Below are 19,159 nucleotides of genomic sequence, written 5' to 3'. Positions count from 1 at the left end.
TGCACCGCGGCTCGCGACCACCTATTGTTTACCCGGCCGGGAGCCGGAGACTAGTGAGGTGCAGGCCGGGGGGTGCTCGCGTTTCCACATCTCCCCGCCCAGTCCGCTCCTCCCAGGAGGGTCGAGGCAGGGTATCTGGCTGTGACCGGGAGGAGTGCAGATCGTGGCTGACAGAGGAACGGGGGGATTGAGGTTGGCACTAACTCCTGGGATCCCTTTGCTTTAGCTGGTCTCAAAGCGGGCAAGGTAGGACTTCTGCCGTTTCTGGGGTCGCAATCATGATCTCCAACGCTTGGGAAAGGATTGTCCATAAGGAATCTCATGGGTTTACCTAATTTCCATTTACCCGCGTCCCGCTTCTCCTCTCCTGAGACCCAGGTTTAAGGTGATCTTGGGGTCCGGTTCAGGGGATAAGTGTGGGTGGGGGGATTATCCTGAAGGAAACCGACTTCGGACTCCCCAGGGGATATTGCCGAAGGCGAAGGGGATGTGACTATCACTTCCTATCCGGGGTGGGGGTGGGGAACTTGGGAACAATAGTCCTGGTGGGGCGGAGACGTCGCTACGGGCCGAAGCCCTGAACTGGGAGATAACCTTCCCAGCGCCCCCCCGCCCGCCTCCGCCACCCCCCACTTTCCGCCCTCTGCTTGTGCAAGCAGGCTTGAGAGGAGGTGAAGGTTAAAAGTCTTGTTCATGAAACTGCTCTAGATACACTATTGCTGTAGCTCAGTATGAGGGGGTCAGATCCGAAGGCGTGGGACCAGAAGTCGACTTCCTATGTTACCCACCCCCCCAACCCCCGCCCCTTTTATTTTTCTGCTGGACAATGTTCCCTCTAGGGTTGTTTCCCGGCTTAGGAGGCGGTGGTTGCGGCTGCTGCTCCTACGGATATTGCGCAAGACTGGGGCGTTGGAAACCCTGTAGGTCTGGGGAATGGAAAAGGAAGTGGGACTTTGGGAAGTGGTTGCTCCTTAGTCTTGGCGGGGGTTGGGAAGGGGAAATCAGCTAGGGAAAATTTTTATCCTGGGTAAGGTACACCTCCAAGAATAATCACTTAACCCTGAAACCTGATTATGAAAAGGATACACAGTTAATATCTGTAAAATGAATGGGCAGCAGACATTGGCTAGTTTTTATTTTTTATTTAAAAAGTACAGTAGTTTTGATGGTGGAGGTGATATGACTTAGTAGTGAATACTTTTTCACGTTTTAAAGAGACCGGTCCAGTAAAGCTTAGCGTTAAATTTTTAACTGCTTATAAAATAGGTCCTTGACCTTACACAATATTATAATAGTATCGTTGAGCTTTGTGATTCCCGCCTCCCCAGACCAATAATTGAGGATGGAAGTAAAGTTTTCTCAGTATCTTTTGAAGATTGAAAATATAAGTTAAATAATCTAACTTATTCCTTATTAAAAATAAAAATATTGCTTATATTTAAACATTTGCTCTTGATATTTAGCCTATGTATTTTTGAAAAATTACTTTTTGATCTGAAAGGGTTAAGGAAAAGAGGGTATTTTCCTTTTTTACTATTGAACTTTTATTGTCTTAGTATCTTTTGAATGGTGTCATTTACAGCAACTGGATGCAGTCCCCTTTTTACTACTTTCTAGCGAAAGTAGAAGAAAATACTTGAATATTTAAGGCGTTTAAAACTAGCTTTTTTTGTTTTTGTTTTTGAGACGAGTCTTGCTCTGCGCTCTGTAGCCCAGGCTGGAGTGCAGTGGTGCAATCTCAGCTCACTGCAACCTCTGCCTCCCAGAGTCAAACGATTCTCCTGCCTCAGCCTCCCAAGTAGCTGGGACTACAGGCGCAAGCTACCACGCCCAGCTAATTTTTGTATTTTTAGTAGAGATGGGGTTTTGCCATATTTGCAGGCTGGTCTCAAACTCCTCATCTCAAGTGATCCACCTGCCTTGGCCTCCCAAAGTGCTGGGATTACAGGCGTGAGCCACTGTGCCGGGACCATGTTGCCCAGGCTGGTCTCAAACTCCTCATCTCAAGTGATCCACCTGCCTTGGCCTCCCAAAGTGCTGGGATTACAGGCGTGAGCCACTGTGCCGGGCCTAAAACTAGTTTTTTACCATCTTATTTTGGTTATGGAAGAAGAGATGGTGTGGTCCCTGGTCATTTCTTGTTTGCATGCTAGTCACCTTGTTATCCCTAGGCATATACCGACAGGGAGGAGCATTGTTTGGTGATGCGGGCCATCAGGACAGGTGCCCAGCCTCTGAACTCCTGTATTGGAGAAGTAGCCTTAGGGTTCATGCTTTGGGGATGAGTCAGGGATTCCTATTGGAGAGTTCATTTCTTTCTTTTCTTTCTTTCTTTCTTTCTTTCTTTCTTTCTTTCTTTCTTTCTTTCTTTCTTTCTTTCTTTCTTTCTTTCTTTCCTTCTTTCTTTCTTTCCTTCTTTCTTTCCTTCTTTCTTTCCTTCTTTCCTTCTTTCCTTCTTTCCTTCTTTCCTTCTTCTTTCCTTCTTTCCTTCTTTCCTTCTTCTTTCTTTCTTTCTTTTTCAGATGGAGCCTCGCTCTGTCGCCCAGGTTGGAGTGCAGTGGTGCAATCTCCGCTCACTGCAACCTCCACCTCCCAGGTTCAAGCGATTCTCCTGCCTCAGCCTCCTGAGTAGCTGAGATTACAGGCGCATGCCACCACGCCTGGCTAATTTTTGTATTTTTAGTAGAGATGGGGTTTCATGGTATTGGCCAGACTGGTCTTGAACTTTGATCTGACTGACTTTGTGATCTGCCGCCTCAGTCTCCCAAAGTGCTAGAATTACAGGCATGCGCCACCGAGAGTTCATTTCTCAAAGACTGAATGAGTTTCCTTTTTCTTCCATGATACCTAGGTAGAGCTAGGTGATTCTTCACTGGAGATTTGATGACTAAGGCTATTCTTTTATAGGGCTTGGTGTTTTTTTTTTTTTTATTTCCTGACTTGATAAGCAATAGCTGTAATTAAGGCAGCTGGTAGTTGGTGTTGCTTTTTCCCCTGACTGGAAGGCTGGAGAGGAACTATGTTCCCCTGGCATGGAAAGAGAAAAAAAAGATTAGCTTATAGATTCTAACTATTATTCTTAAATTCTGATGTTGATTAAAAATGCATTTTAAAATCTTAACATTTTATGACTGAGCCTTAGAGTTAATGTGGCTGATATAACTCTGTTCCATTATAAAATAATGTTTATTCCAAATTTGGAAATTAATAGAATAATAATAATGCTTTACACTTAGACCACAGTTCAAATGAATACTCCACTTGCCTGACTCTGGTGACAATGCTCTTTTTGCTCTATCCAGCCGTCCTATAGTCCTATCATTTAAAGGCTACGTCTGTTAATATTTTGTTTTGTTTTGTTTTGTTGTTTTGTTCTGTTTTTGAGATGGGGTCTCACTCTGTCACCCAGGCTGAAGTGTATGGTTGCGATCCTGGCTCACTGCAGCGACAGCCTCCGTGGGATCCCACCTCAACCTCCAGAGTAGCTGGGACTACAGGCCCGCCCCACCAAGCCCTGCTGATTTTTGTATTTTTTGTAGAGACAGGGTTTCCTCATGTTGCCCAGGCTGGTTTCTAATTCCTGCCTCAGCCTCAAAGTGCTGGGGTTACAGATGTGAGCCACCATAGCTGGCCTACTACTTGGTGACTATTTTATATCTTAATTCCATTTCTTTGTGGTTGAGTATTTAGGTCATTCTACTTTCTGCTGTTACATATAATAATTTTGTGATTAAAATTTTTGCGAAACTTTTACATTTTTCACTGTTGCATAAGATAGCTTCCCGGGAGTACTAGGCAGAAGTATATAAACATTTAATACATGTTCATAAACTTGAAAAAGTTTTGTCAGTTTATACAACTGTCAGTAATGTATGAGTGTTCATATTATAATTTTCTTGATCTTTATTTGATGGTTGAAAACTGGTATCTTGTTTTAACTTGAATTTCTTGATTACTATTGAGGATAGAAATTTTCCACCTGTCATTAACTATTCTATGAGTGTCTATTACTGGCCTTGGTTGTGCCCCATACTGTTAAAGAGGAGACAACTAAGGTACCCAGACTGTGTAGAACTTTGTTTCCTAGATGGTTATTTGCATGTTGAAAACATGCTAATTTTGCTAATAAATTAGCAAATAGCTAATTTGTGGCTGATCAGAATTTGATCTCAATTATCTCTACTTTTAGTATTTACAAACTGAGAGATAAATGTATAGAGTGGTGCACATTCATGTTTCACAGACCTAGGTTTTACTCCACACAGACTCCCTCTGATGACTGGGGGTTGGGGAGGTGGTCCTGGACCATACTTTGAGAACCAGTGAGCTAATACATGGTAAATGATAAAGGTGATGCTGGGAAAGCTAGAGGTATTTTTGTGAAGGATCTTATGTCTATGCTATACTTAGATTTTATTCTACAGACCGATAATAGCAATTCTGGACAGTCTGCATTGTAACTCCTAGAGTCATGGAGAAAGTAGGGAGGTGTTAAGAAAATAGACATGCTGGCCCACTCCAGCGTCATTCCCCCACCCTCACCTTCTCCAGCCTGCTCCTTGAGTTGTACTCTGAACCTTCACTTACTCAGATAGGTTCTGGTGGAAAAGGTGAGAATCATTAGTCTGGGCTTCTGGAGCACTGCTGAGTCGTTTAAGAAAGGTAAACAATCATTTGTGTTTTACAAAGTTGAGTCTGATGGCAGTATGAAGAGTGGCATTTTGGAAGCTGTCGAAATAGAAGAAGTGAGATGTGAGGGCCTAAAGTGAACTGAGATGGGGAAATAGAGTATATAACACATCTGATAAGAATTAAGAAAGGAGTCTCAATGATTCATTAGATGGGGGTAGTAAAGAAGAAAAGAGTATAGTATTATGACTTGCAAAATGTCTAGCTTGGTATCTGTCACCCAAGGTAGAGAATACCATTTGGTAGAATAAGGAGTGAGGGAGGAGAAACAAGTAGAGGAGACCAAACAACATTGTAGGGGGAAGTTTCAGGGGAGAAGAGGATACATTTAATTTTCAACATGTGAAAACTGCGCGTTGCCTCTGAGACATCCAGTAAAAATGTAGAGCTTAAGATTTCTGACAGGATGGAGTTAAAGATGTAGGCATCATCATATAAGCATGTAGGAGATAGTTGACATCATGGGAGTGAATGAGCTTATTAGTGACCAGCTTTAGGTTGAAGAACATCAGTCTTAAAAGAACAGCCAAAAGAAGGATATACTAGTGATTGTTCCTGAGAAGGAGTGTTCAAGAAGGAGGGAGGAGAACCAGAGATGTCAGAAAAGCCAGGGAGAGTTTCAAGAAAGGAGTTATTACCAGAGTGAAATAATGCTGGGAGGACCGGTAAGGTGAGGTTGAGAAAGTACCCATTCCATTTGGCACGTAGGAGTGCTTTGGTGACTAGAAAAAGCAGTTTGGGTTGGGGTATGGGAAGAAGCCAGATTGTAGGGTAAAGGGTGGGTTTAGCGTCTTTCCATTTTTTTTTTAACATTTTGAAAGTAGAGAGTAGGAGCTAGAGGAAGACTGGTTGAAGGAGAGTGTGCCCCTCCCACTGCCCTTTTTTTTTTTAGGAGAGAACTAGAGAATATTTTCCATATTATTTCTTGTCTATGTGTATATCCTCTTTTGCCTGGAAAGATATTATGTTGCAGTCTTGATAAACATAAAAATTTTCATCATTTGTTTATTCAGTGTTGTGGCTTGCAGGTTTAAAAAAATTAATAATAGCTTTATTGAGATATAAGTACCTACCATAAGATTTACTCATTTAAAGTGTATGATTCACTAGTTTTTTATTACATTGATGAAATTATGCAACAGTCACCACAATCAATTTTAGGACATTTTCTTCGCTTTCTGTACCCATTAGCAGTCACTCCCTGCTTTCCCACAAGCCCCAGGCAACCACAAATCTACCTTCTGTTTCCATAGATTTAAGTATTCTGGACATTTTATATAAATGGAATCATACAATATGTGGTGTTTTGTGACAGACACCACCTAACATTATTTCAGGTTTCATCCACGTTATAGTATTGATCAGTAGTGCTTTTGGCCTTCTTATGGCTGAATAATATTCTATTGTATAGATACCACATTTTGTTTATCCATTCATCATGTTGATGGGTATTTGAATTCTTTCCACTTTTTGACTAATGTGAATAATGCTACTGTGAACATTTGTGTACAAGTTTCTGTGTGGACACATTTTCAGTTCTCTTGGGTATATATCTAAGTGTGGAATTGCTCAGTCACGTGATAACACTATATTTAACATTTTGAGGAACTGCCAGACTGTTACCCAAAGCTGCTGCACATTTTACATTCAACCAGGAGTACACGAGGGTTCCAGTTTCTCTACATCTTCACCGATATTGTTGCTGTCTTTCTGATTATAGGCATCCTACTGAGTGTGAACTGGTATCTTCTTGTGGTTAGCTTATAAGATTTTGTATGTCGTAATTTGTCTTTCAAAACTAGAGTGAAATATTTTCCAGTCTTTGCATTTGAGCTAATCTTAGTGCTTACCCATTGCCACTGGTTTAGTAATATGGTTTTCTTTTCCATCCTTCGATGAGTATTCATCTAAACATATTTATATCTTAACTAACTTCAGAAGTGGAAGTGAACTTTTAAGTAACTCTCCAGACATGGTTCACTGAGACAGTAAACTAAAAATTTAAGCGTTCTCAAGAATGTTTTACTGTATTTACTTTCAAAATATATTAACTTTTTTCCGTCAATATTTGACATTTAACTTGGAAAAAGGATTTTTAAAGGATGAAATTGAAAGTAAGACATTAACATTTAGATAGATGTAGGTTTTTTGTTCATATGTTAAATACTTCTGTGTTTCTATAGCACTCAGTTTGTTAGATTCATAAACATTTACATTTCTGTCTTCCCCAGACTGAAAACCTCCCAGGCTAGAGAATGGGACTTAATTATCGCCGTATCCCCATTGCTTAATATAGTGCTTGGCATTTAATAGGCACTAATGTCCATTGCGTGTGCAGACACTGTAGACAAGCTTAATGCTGTAAGACAGATTTATTCTTCAGGTGAATTCTTCAGTGGTCCAAAGGTTTGTCTTTTAGACGGCCATGAGAACTGCTTCTTCCCCTCCTACACAGATATATTCACGTAACTCTAGTTGTATTTTCAGTATCCACTGAAAAAGAAAATACAAGAGCTACATTGAATTCAAATATTTTAAATAAATATGATTTTATTAGCTGCAATTTCTTAAGGTAACTTCTGTACTTGTGCATCCTATACCCCATGGATAATACTTTGTTGATATTGTCTTAGAGTATTAATAAAATGTCTTCTTTTAAACTTTTGGCTTTGGACTTAATAAAATCAAGATATCATGTCATCGGTATCTCTTCAAAAATGGTGAATTTGTGGATGTTTAGAGAGTGATTATAAGTGATATCTATTGTTCTCTACTTGCCTCTGGTTTCTTTCCTCATCCAGTTCATTCAATATATCATACTCACTTTTCTAAAATACCACTTTCAAGTGGCGGCACCTGTAGGCTAATGGAAACCATACTGGTTGTACAATCAAGAGATGTGGGCTGCACTGGAAGCATGGTTTAATTTTTATTATAAAAAATATAAGTTAAAAGACTCATTGTTCCCTTTTATGACCATTACAATTATTGGAAATTTTAAATGCATATTTTGAAAGTCAATTCAAAACATCTGATCCAAGTGCTGCTTCTACATCACCTGGAAGCTTCACCCAATTTTGTAACTTTGGTCCTAGTTGAGAATCACAGGTCTATAGGATAAAGTCTGTACTGCTTAGCCTGGCATTCCAGAACCTTCTTAACATAATGTCACATTACCTTTCCAGTGTTAAACTCCTATACTCTGTGGTATGTATCCTCTCTTCCCTTTGAAGTAAGCTATTCCTGGTCCTTGAGCATACCTACTAAATGAATGAAATCTTGCTTATCTGTGGTTGTACTGTTGAACATACTTTTTCCCTCAGAAAGCTTCCCTTTTATTTATTTATTTTTTTTATTTTTTTTTTGAGATAAAGTCTTGCTCTGTTGCCAGGCTAGAGTGCAGTGGCACGATCTCAGCTCACTGCAACCTCCGCCTCCTGGGTTCAAGCAGTTCTCCTGCCTCAGTCTCCGTGTAGCTGGGATTACAGGCGCCTGCCACCACACCCAGCTAATTTTTGTTTTTTTAGTAGACATGGGATTTCACCATGTTGGCCAGGATGGTCTCCCCTTTTATTTTATAAACCAGTACTTGGAAGATGAAAAAGGTAAAAATTTAAAATGACTTCACCATGTTCACCAAAAACTTGGAAGCAAAAATGTGATTAATTCTCACTTTCTAGAATAAAAATTTAGTACAGTTTATCTTAAAGCACCTTTTCAAATCCTTTGTAAAATTTGATCTTTAATGCCATAAGAAAAAAAGCCTTTCATTAGATTTGAGTTGAAAACTTGATAAGGTAAATCAGGTGATATGCAATTTCTAAACCACTAGTCTTTTCCAAATATGAGTTGAACTCCTCTTCCAGCATTTTATATTTCGTGCAGTATTTGAGTTTTTTTAGATTCATGCAGTCAAACCTTGACAATTATCTCCTTCCTTCTGATATCACACAAAAATCTTGTTTTCATTTATACAATATTGTAGGGTCTGTGGCTGGCGTATGGCAGATATAAGAAGCAAACAGTAGTTGCTTCCTAAAAGTTTTTTTTGGAGAAAGTGGAATGTGGACTGTATTAGTCCATTTTCACACTGCTATGAAGAACTGCCCGAGACTGGCAGTTCTTCATAGAATTTATAAAGGAAAGAGGTTTAATTGACTCACAGTTGAGCTTGGCTGGGGAGGCCTAAGGAAACTTACAATTCTGGTGGAAGGCGAAGGGGAAGCAAGGCACCTTCTTCACAAGATGACAGGAAGGAGAATGAACGTCGGAGGAACTACCAAACATTTATAAAACCATCAGATCTCGTGAGAACTCACTATCAGGAGAATAGTATGGGGGATTATAATTACACAGGAATTATAATTCAAGATGACATTTGGTGAGTACACAAAGCCTAGTCATATTGTGGACCACGTTAATCTCAGAGGCTTTGAGAAGTGTGCTAATATCTGCATTTCCTATAATAACTTTTTTTATATCTAACCGGCATTTAAAAAGAGATTTTAACAACATTTGAGTGACTGCCCTGATAGGCTCTGAAGGAACGCAAAGGTTTGTCCCTGTCATCCATCCATGGTCTCTATCATTTATCCATTCATACAGAAGGTATTTATGGAGATACCAGAGTGCCCACTATGCCCTAGGTACTGTGTTTTTGAATTGGCAGTTGAAAATATGGCAGTCACTCTCTTCAGGAAGTTTACTAACTGAAGAGACTTGTGAGAAGCAGCAGGACTTTTCCTGGGGGCAGTGGGTGGGCTTCAGGGGAATCTTTGAACCCTTTTAAATTATATGTAATACTTTTTGTGTGTAACCCCATTTTAGGGGGAAGAAAGTTCATAGCTCTTAGTTTCTCAAGGGGTTTGGGTCCCAAAAGCCTTAGAACTTATAGACTAGTGGGAAGATAAGGAGTTTAGGAGCTATACAGTCATTAATTTCTATCCTGGCCCTGCTGTGATTCTGAGCAGATTATCTAGAGAAGTTGGGGCTGTAATACATATCTGGAAAGAACAAGATAATATATGTAAAGTTTCTAACGTAGTACATAGAAGGTGTTGAAGGAATTTGAGATGACATATTGCTCCAATGGAAGTATATTCGGAATTTAAACTAGAGAGACAGGAGAGCCTAAATCTGCCTGAATAGATCATGGACAGTTTCCACAAAGATGCTACATTTGAGCTGGTTTTTGAAGGAAGAGTTTGTCAGGTGAACTAGGTGAATAAAAGGCAACAACACTTTCACAGACTTGGAGATAAACAGAGATAGAACTGTGAGTTTTAGATGGGAAGGACAGGGTCAGTGTGTCTAAAATAAGCAAATCTAATGTACCCAAATATAGGATTTCCAAAGGAATATCAGCTTAAATGCTATTTTGAAATTGACCTGTGTTTCTGAGTGTTTTGATGAGGAGTGTTTTGATGTTCCATTATTATGGCATAGTTGTTTGCTCTTACAGTAGGACCTTTTAAAAATTGAGTCCTTGTCACATGGTAAATGTTCTTAAATCTAGTAATTTTACTTTATTTCAGGTATATAAAGTTGTACTCTCTCTGTTTACACAGTTCTTAGATGACTAGATTAGTGTTTTTCATTGGCATCTATCAGATATGTTAAAAGTGCCCTGTGGGAAGAAATTACATTTAAAAAGCCTTCAGGACTAAGGCAGCTTTTTTATAATGGTGGGTCTCTTGCTTAGTTTGGATTCCTCAGCAAATTGAGCTTTCCGTAAGATGACTCTGAAGAGGTTTTAAGACTATGCATCTGTGACCAGAACCAACGTGAGAAAGGAAAGGAGTTCTAGGTCACATGCTACAAAACCATGAAGAATAGCTTTTCTAGACATCTTCTTCCCCATTGTGTATGTTGGTTTTACTCCTGAAGTCATAAACTCTTTAGTGTTATAAGGAACATAAAAACTGTTTAGAAATTAAGGAGCTTATTACAGGTCTTGCCATAGAAAGGTGGCAGAACTAGGTTAGACCCAAGTTAGGAAAGCAGATGCTTTTTCTATGATACGATGCTGCTTAGGCCAACATTTTCAGTCTTACGGAAGAAGTCAATAAAGCCCCGCCCTCTGCCCCCCAAAGTAGAGCATAAATATCCTCAAAATTACCAAAAAAGTTTTCTGTCAGTATAGATTTTTGGTTGCAGCCTACTCTCAAAGTAGCTTAAGTGAAGAAAGAATTCATTGAAATGGAATACTGTCCTTGAGCAGGTTGAAGCATCAGAACCAAGAAATAGAGAGCCTCGGTGACTCCTCTCTCCATGCCAGCCGCTGTGTCTTTCTATGGTTTTCTAGTTTCCATGTCTCTGGGGCTGCCTGGATACTTCTCTTTGCTTCTCTGTACACTTGCTTTACTCTTCTCTTACCTCTCTCTGCATTTTGACTTTCACTGTTTTGGCCTGCATGTGCTGAATAAAGGCATCCCTTATGGTAATCTAACCTGTCTCATTCACTTTTATCTCAGATTATGGGAAGAGCTCAGAATGACTAGAATTGCTACATCTTGTTTTCAATTTCCTGAAGAAAATAACCAACTTGCCAGTGAGATGGGTGTTGTATAAGGTGGTGAGCTTATTCATATGTGTATGGAAGGAAGGAACTTTTTTTAGAGAAAGGAAGGGATGGCTTGATAACTAGGCAGGCAGCCCAAAGAGTGTCTAGTAGAGAATCCCTGAAGCAAAATTGAAAAAAAAAATTACTATTTTAAGGTTTCAGCTCCATATGAACTCCACCCACCTTCTTTCAGAGAAGGAAAAAGAAGCACAAAGAGTCCTTGTGACTTGAGAGAACCATTTGTTGGCTCTGGCAGAGCATTATTTCACATTTACAGTTAGACATTAAACATCAGGCAAAATTTTAAGGTTTCTGTGTAGCAAACTAAAATTAAGATTATCTATAAGCTGCTTATTTATGGTACCTAATATTTAAATTATAATTTTCCAACATTAAGATATGGAACCTTCTTGCAAGGAAATCCTGTTTTAAAGTTTGGGGTTTTGTTTTTTTGTTTTTGTGTGTGTTTTTTTGTTTTGTGTTTTAAGAGATAGGGTCCTGCTTTATCGCACAGGCTGGTGTGCAGTGGTGTAATCATAGCTCACTGCAGCCCTGACTTCCTGGACTCAAGTGATCCACTCGCCTCCCTCCTGAGTCGCTAGGGCTACAGGCATATGCTACCATGCCCTACTAATTTTTTTACTTTTTTGTAGAGATGAGGTCTTACTATGTTGCCTCAGCTGGTCTCAGACTCCTGGCCTAAAGTGATCCTTCCATCTTGGCTCCCAAAGTGCTGGGATTATAGGTGTGAGCCACTGCGCCTGGCCCTAAAGATCATTTTTATCAAAGTAGTCACTCTGATTTACTCCGTGATCATATGTCGGAAATATATCACTATCTGAAAAACTTAACATATTTTCTTCATAGTGGATTTTGCATTATTAAAATTAACCTAACTATAGTTCTTTCAGTTCATGAATCATCTAAAATTTATGTGTTACTATATTCATTGTGTTTGCCTGTCTATTAGCGAGTTGTCTTTGCGCCTGTGTGTCTGCCTGCCTGCCTGCCTGCCTTTGTGCCTCCCTTTGAAATTCTGTTTGCCTAGTCGCCTTTCTCTACCTACTCTGTCAATTGGTTGTCTGTGCCCAAGATTTATTAATGTGTGTTAATAATGGATAGCAGAAATAGATTGGAAGGTACTTTGTAGTTTAGAAATGTCCTGTAACTTACACCTAGTTGTTTGTAATTCATCTAATATAGTAAATAGATTCTACAAGGGGACTTCAGAAAGCTCATGGAAAAATGGAATTAAGTAAATAAATGTTATTTATAAATAAATTTGTAAATAGATTAAAATTAAAAATATAAAGTTTATTTCTCAACATAAACTCCATCACTTTACTTTTATAAGTGATGATACACCAGCCATTTTGTTTATCCCTAATAACTGAGGGTCCTAGAAATGTAACCATTTCAAAGCAGTTTTTTTTACATTATTAACTGAATAGTAATGAGTGCCCTTTAAAGATTTTTTTGAGATTGGGAAACAAAAAGAAGGCAGAAGGAGCCAAATCAGGACTGTAAGGTGGATGCCTAATGGTTTCCCATCTGAACTCTCACAAAATTGCCCTTGTTTGATGAGAGGAATGAGCAAGAGGCATTTTTGTGGGTAGAAAAGGACTCTGTGGTGACACTTTCTCAGATGTTTTTCTGCTAAAGCTTTGGCTGACTTTTTCGAAACACTCTCATAATGAGCAGATGTTATCTTTCCTTGGTCCTCCAGAAAATTAACATGCATAATGCCTTGAGCATCCCCAGAAACTGTTGCCATGAGCTTTGCTCCTGACTGGTCCACTTTTGCCTTGACTGGACCACTGCCACCTCTTGGTAGTCGTTGCTTTGATTGAGTTTGTCTTCAGGATCATACTGGTAAAGCTGTGTTTCATTTCCTGTTGCAATCCTTTTAAGAAATGCTTCAGGATCTTGATCCCACTTATTTATTTATTTATTATTTTTCATTTTGTTTTTGAGACGGAGTCTTGCTTTGTCACCCAGGCTAGAGTGCAGTGGCACGATCTCTGCTCACTGCAGTCTCCATGTCCCTGGTTCAAGTGATTCTCCAGCCTCAGCCTCCCAAGTAGCTGGGATTACAGGTGTGCACCACCACACCCGGCTAATTTTTGTATTTTTAGTAGAGACAGGGTTTCGCCATGTTGTCCAGGCTGGTCATGTTGTCCAGGCTGCACTCCTGACCTCAGGTGATCCACCTGCCTCGGCCTCCCAAAGTGCTGAGATTACAGGCGTGTTTAAAATTTCCATTGAAAGCTCTGCTTTTGTCTGTAGCTATCTGGGTGCTATGGTTTTGGCACCAGTTGAGTGGAAAGTTTGTTCAGCTTTAATTTTTCAGTCAGAATTGTGTAAGCTGAACAACTTAAGATGTCTGTGGTGTTGGCTATTGTTTATGCTGTTAATTGTAGGTTCTCTTCAGTTAGGGCACGTGACAAGATGAATTTTTTCTCAAAAATCAATGTGGATGGTCTGCTACTACAGGTTTCATCTTCAGCATCACCTTGTTCTTTCTTTAAAAGAGGCATCCATTTGTAAACTGCTGATATTTGGGGCATTGTCCCCATGAACTTTGCTTCACCATTCTTCCATCCAAGCTTTACCATAAATTTGATGTTTTGTTCTTGCTTCAGTTTTTTAGCAGAATTCATGTTGCTCTGATAGGGGTTCTTTTCAAACTGATAACTTACAGTTCTTAGTGCTTCAAATGAGATCCTGTTCATCAAACATGTTATAAGAAGTTAGTATGAGTTTATTTTGGTGCAAAAAACATTGAAATCCATGCATAGTTTTTTTCATGGTACATATTTTCCATGAACTTTTTGAAGACCCCTTGTATGAATGCCAAGGAGAAACGCAGGGTGGGTGGATATCAGTAATAGGATTTTGCAACTGAAATAATTACCATGTTCAAATATTTACCTCCACACCCATTCACTGACATTATTAGATGGTGCACAAAAGTAAAAAGTCTAGTTTTAAAAATTACTTTATAATTTAGATAGAAGATTATTAAAATTTATTTTTAAGAAACAGAGTCTGTCTCTGTTGCCCAAGCTTGAGTGCAGTGGCACAATCACAGCTCATTGTAGCCTCAAACTCCTGGGCTCAACGGATCCACCTGCTTTAGCCTCCTAAGTAGATAGGACCACAGGCATGAGCCACTGCTCCCTGGTAGATTACTTTTAAACTATTTTTTTTTTTTTCCAAAAATGCAACTTAAAGTACAGGATGAATATTTAACCAGTACATTTAATTTCTTGTCACTGCTTTATTATATGCTGTTTTTGTATTGTTTACAAAGTCTTAGCATCATATGTATATTTTCAAATATGTTCTAAAATGACCTCATCGTTTATTTCTCTAGTTGTTAAAGAAGGTATAGAGGTTTTATTATTTTTTTAAATAGGATGTAGGTTGGATTAGCTCTATGAATTATTATTTTGCCTTTAAAACAGGTTATAGATAAGAGAGGGAAAGGTAATTTGGTGACACTACTGGGCAGGAGTCTTAATTATTTAAAGAGGGTGTAAACGAAGGAATGTACAAAAGTAAAAATAGGCAGGGAAGAAAAGACCTGATGGAAGTAACATATCTTTGTCATATGTTTGATTTTAGGAAATTGAGTGTCTAGGATTATAGTGGACAGTCCAATTATATGGGTTACAACAGGTATATATGTATTAGACCTGGCCATTACTTACTGTGTAATGTTGAGTACATGATTTGAACCACTCTCAGTCTTAGCTTCTTTAAAACAGAAGTAGTTTGTAATGTTTGAATTAGTAAGAATAAAGGACACAGTGTCAGATGTTGTTCTAAATAAATGATAAGAAGGAAGCATTATTAGGGCATTAAGTGAGAAGTTAAATAAATGGGAGGGGAAAAAGGCAACACCTTGCTCTTTTTCTCTTTTGGACCTTTTTGGTGACAGACAAAAATAATGTGTATAGTATATTTAATTATCTGAAAATACAGAGTTGAGCATCCCTAATCTGAAGTTTAAAATGCCCCTACGTCCAAAATATTTTGAGTGCCATTATGGTCTGAGAGCAGACATTGTGTATGATTGCTGTTTTAAATTTGTTGAGATGTATTTTATTGCCCAAAATTTGCTCTGTCTTGGTGAATGTTTCATGTAAACTTGAGAAGAATGTGTATTCTGTGGTTGTTGTCTTACGTAGTCTGTAGACGTGCATTATATATCCAGTTGATTGATGGTGCTGTTAAGTTCAACTGTGTCCTTACTCATTTCCTGCTGGCTTCATCTGCCCATTTTTGATAGAGGAGTACGGAAGTCTTCAACTATAATAGTGGATTCGGATACTTCTCCTTGCAGTTCTGTCAGTTTTGCCTTACATTTTTATGCACAGTTGTTAGATCCATACAGATTAAGGATTATAATGTCTTCTTGGAGAATTGACCCCTTTATCATGATGTAAAGCCACCCTATCCCTGGTAACTTTACTTGCCATGAAATTCGCTTTATCTGAAATTAATAACTAGTCTCACTTCATTTTTGTGTTAGCTGATATATTTTTTTCCATCCATTTGCTTTTAATCTATGTGTGTTTGTATATTTAAAGTGGATCTCTTGTAGACAACATATACTTAGGTCTTGGTTTTTAATCCACTCTGACAATCTTTTAATTGGTACATTTAGACCATTGACGTTCAGAGTGATTACTGATAGCATTGGATTAATGTCTACCATATTTGCTACTATTTTCTGTTGCCCTTGTTCTTTGTTCTATTTTTTTTTTGTCTTCTACTCTTCTTCTGCCTTTTGCAGTTTTAATTCAAAATATCATATGACTGTCCTTTTTTAGCATGTCAGTTTTACTTCTTTTTTTTGTTGTCGTTGTTCTTTTCAAAAGAGACAAGGTGTCACTTAGTTGCTTAGGCTGGAGTGCAGTGGCATGTCATAGCTCACTGTAACCTCAAACTTCTGGGCTCACGTGATGCTCCTGCCTCAGCCTCCTGAGTAGCTAGGACTACCAAGTGTGTGCCACCAACCCTCAAGCAATGTTTTTTATTTTTTATAGAGAGCAGGTCTTACCATGTTGCCCAAGCTGTCAAACTCCTGGCCTCAAGCAGTCCTCCTGCCTTGGCTTCCCAAAGTATTGGGATTATAGGCATGAGCCACTGTGCCCAGCTGGGTGTGTTTATTTTTTTAAATGGTTGCTCTGGCATTCGCAGTGTACGTTTCCAGCAAATCCAAGTCCACTTTCAGATAACACTGTACCACTTTATGGATGGTGAGATTACTTTATAATGACAAAATAACCCTAATTCTATCCCTTGTATCATTGCCGGCATTATCTCACTTACAAATAAATATAGACACACAAGCATACGTATTTTGAATAAACGGTCATCAGATCAATTAATAAGAAAAATAAAAGTTTTAATTTTACTTTCATTTATTCTTTCTCTCATTTCTTCTTCCTTTCTTTATGTAGATATGAATTCCAGACTAGCATAATTTTTCTTCTCTCTAAAAAATTTCTTTTAACATTTCTCACAAGGTAGGTCTGTGGCAACAAATTCCCACCCACCTCAGCCTCCCAAAACATTAGGACTACAGGCATGAACCACCTTGCCCAGCCTTAATTTTTGTTTGTTGAGAAAGTTTTTATTTCTCTTTGGTTTTCGAAGGATAATTTTGCAGGGTTCAGGATTCTAAGTTGGTGGGGTTTTTTCTTCTTAATAAGATATTTTGTCACTGTCTTCTTGCTTGCCTAGTTTCTGAAACACAGTCAGATGTAATTCTTATACTTGCTTCCCTGTAGGTAAGATGATTTTTTTTCCTCTGGCTTTTTAAACGACTTTGTGTTTATCTTTGATTTTTTTGTAGTTTGAAAATGATATGCCTACATACAGTTTTTCTGGCATTTATTCTGATCAGTGTTCTCTGAGCTGCTTGGATCTGTGGTTTGGTTTCTGGCATTAATTTGGGAAAGTTTTCAATCATTATTTCAAATATTTCTTCTGTTCCCTTCTTCTCTTTCTGTTATTACCCTTATGCATATTTATGCATATTTACATCTTTTGTAGTTGTCCCCACAGTTTTTGCATATTCTGTTCTGTTGTTTCAGTTTTTTTCTAGTCTTTTTAGTCTGCTTTTTAGTTTTGGAAGCTTTTATTGAGATATCCTCAAGTTCAGAGATTCTTTCCTCAGCCATGTCCAGTCTACTAATAAGCCCACCAACGACATTATTTTTGTTACAGTTTTTAAAAAAATCTCTAGTGTTTCTTTTTGGTTATTTCTTTGAATTTCTATCTCTTTGCTTATATTCATTGCCCATCTATTCTTGCATACTATCTACTTTATCCATTAGAGTTCTTAGGATATTAATCATAGGGTGTTTTTTTTGTTTGTTTGTTTCTTTGTTTGTTTGAGACAGGGTTTTGCTTTGTCTCCCAGACTGGAGTGCAGAGATACAATCATAGCTAACTGCAACTTCCGCCTCCTGGGCTCAAGCAGCCCTCCCACCTCAGCTCTCCCCAGTAGCTGGGACCACAGGCATGTGTCAACATGCCTGGCTAATTTTTCGTATTTTTTTGTAGATACGGGGTTTTGTCACGTTGCCCAGGCTGGTCTCGAACTTCTGGGCTGGAGACCTGCCTACCTCTGCCTCCCAAAGTGCTGGGATTACAGGCATGAGCCACCCAGAGCCAAGGTCTCAGTCTTTTAGAGAGCTTGTGTATAGATTTTGAACTATATCCTGTTTCTCAGCACCTCACCCCCAGGATGGCTTGAATGACCTATAGTTGGGTATTTTCCTTACCTGATGTAAATAAGGCTCTGCTAAAACCCCAGCAGGTTAGGCTCAGGTTAAATCATTTCTCCGTAGGGCAGACCTTGTTAAGAAGAATGGAACATTCCACTGGGCACGGTGGCTCATGCCTGTAATCCCAGCACTTTGGGAGGCTGAGGCTGGCGTATCACAAGGTCAAGAGATAGAGACCATCCTGGCCAACATGGTGAAACCCCATCTCTAATAAAAATACAAAAAAGTAGCCGGGCGTGGTGGCGCGTGCCTGTAGTCCCAGCTACTCGGGAGGCTGAAGCAGCTTGAACCCGGGAGACGGAGGTTGCAGTGAGCCAAGACCGCGCCACTGCACTCCAGCCTGGTGACAGAGCAAGACTCCGTCTCAAAAATAAAAATTAAAAATTAAAAAAAGAATGGAATATTCTGGTGTGTTGCAAAATGGCTCCTCTTTCTCCTGCTGCTGGAAGCATGAGGGGATTTTTCTCTTGATATTTACTGTGAGAACCTGGTAGAGCTCCTGGAGGTAAAACAGAAATGTGGGGGCCCCCTCTGATTGGGTACACTTGGAGTTTTTGTTTGTTTGTTTGTTTGTTTGTTTAGAGCGGTCTCGCTGTTGTCCAGGCTAGAATGCAGCGGCACAACCTTGGCACACTGCAGCCTCAACCCCTGGCCTCATGTGATCCTCCCACCTCAGCCTCCCTGGTAGCTGGGACTACAGATGTAGCCACCACACCTAGCTATTTTTAAATTTTTTGTAGAGGTGGGGTCTCACTGTGCTTGCCTAGGCTGGTCTCGAAACCCTGGGCTCAAGAGGTCCTCTCGCTTCCACCTCCCAAAGTACTTGGATTGCAAGTATGAGCCATTGCACCCAGCCTCCCCTGGAGATTTTAACCCTCATAGTCGTTCCCACTGTGCCTCTAGCAATTCATCAATTACAGTTCAGGTTTCTTTTTTTTTTTTTTTTTTTTTTGGAGGCAGAGTCTCGCTCTGCCGGTGCCCAGGCTGGAGTGCAGTGGCGCGATCTCTGCTCACTGCAAGCTCTGCCGCCCAGGTTCACGCCATTCTCCTGCCTCAGCCTCCCGAGTAGCTGGGACTACAGGCGCCTGCCACCACGCCCGGCTAA

The 19,159-nt window shown here is 39.6% G+C and overlaps 1 protein-coding gene across 2 annotated transcripts in view; it reads left to right on the top strand.

Moving 5' to 3' along the window:
- The first annotated feature begins 120 nt into the window (after positions 1-120).
- The window catches only part of PTPN12 (protein tyrosine phosphatase, non-receptor type 12), a 106,852-nt gene continuing 87,813 nt past the window's right edge, over positions 121-19,159 (top strand). For both annotated transcript variants that reach the window (XM_011985455.1, XM_011985457.1), the window contains exon 1: positions 121-192. The gene's annotated coding sequence lies outside the window, so the exon portion shown is untranslated. The remainder of the gene's footprint in view (positions 193-19,159) is intronic.

Source organism: Mandrillus leucophaeus, unplaced genomic scaffold, assembly GCF_000951045.1.
Source record: "Mandrillus leucophaeus isolate KB7577 unplaced genomic scaffold, Mleu.le_1.0 Scaffold284, whole genome shotgun sequence".
Taxonomy (NCBI): domain Eukaryota; kingdom Metazoa; phylum Chordata; class Mammalia; order Primates; family Cercopithecidae; genus Mandrillus; species Mandrillus leucophaeus.
Note: the sequence above shows the minus strand (reverse complement) of the source record. Positions and strands in the feature narration are given on the sequence as shown.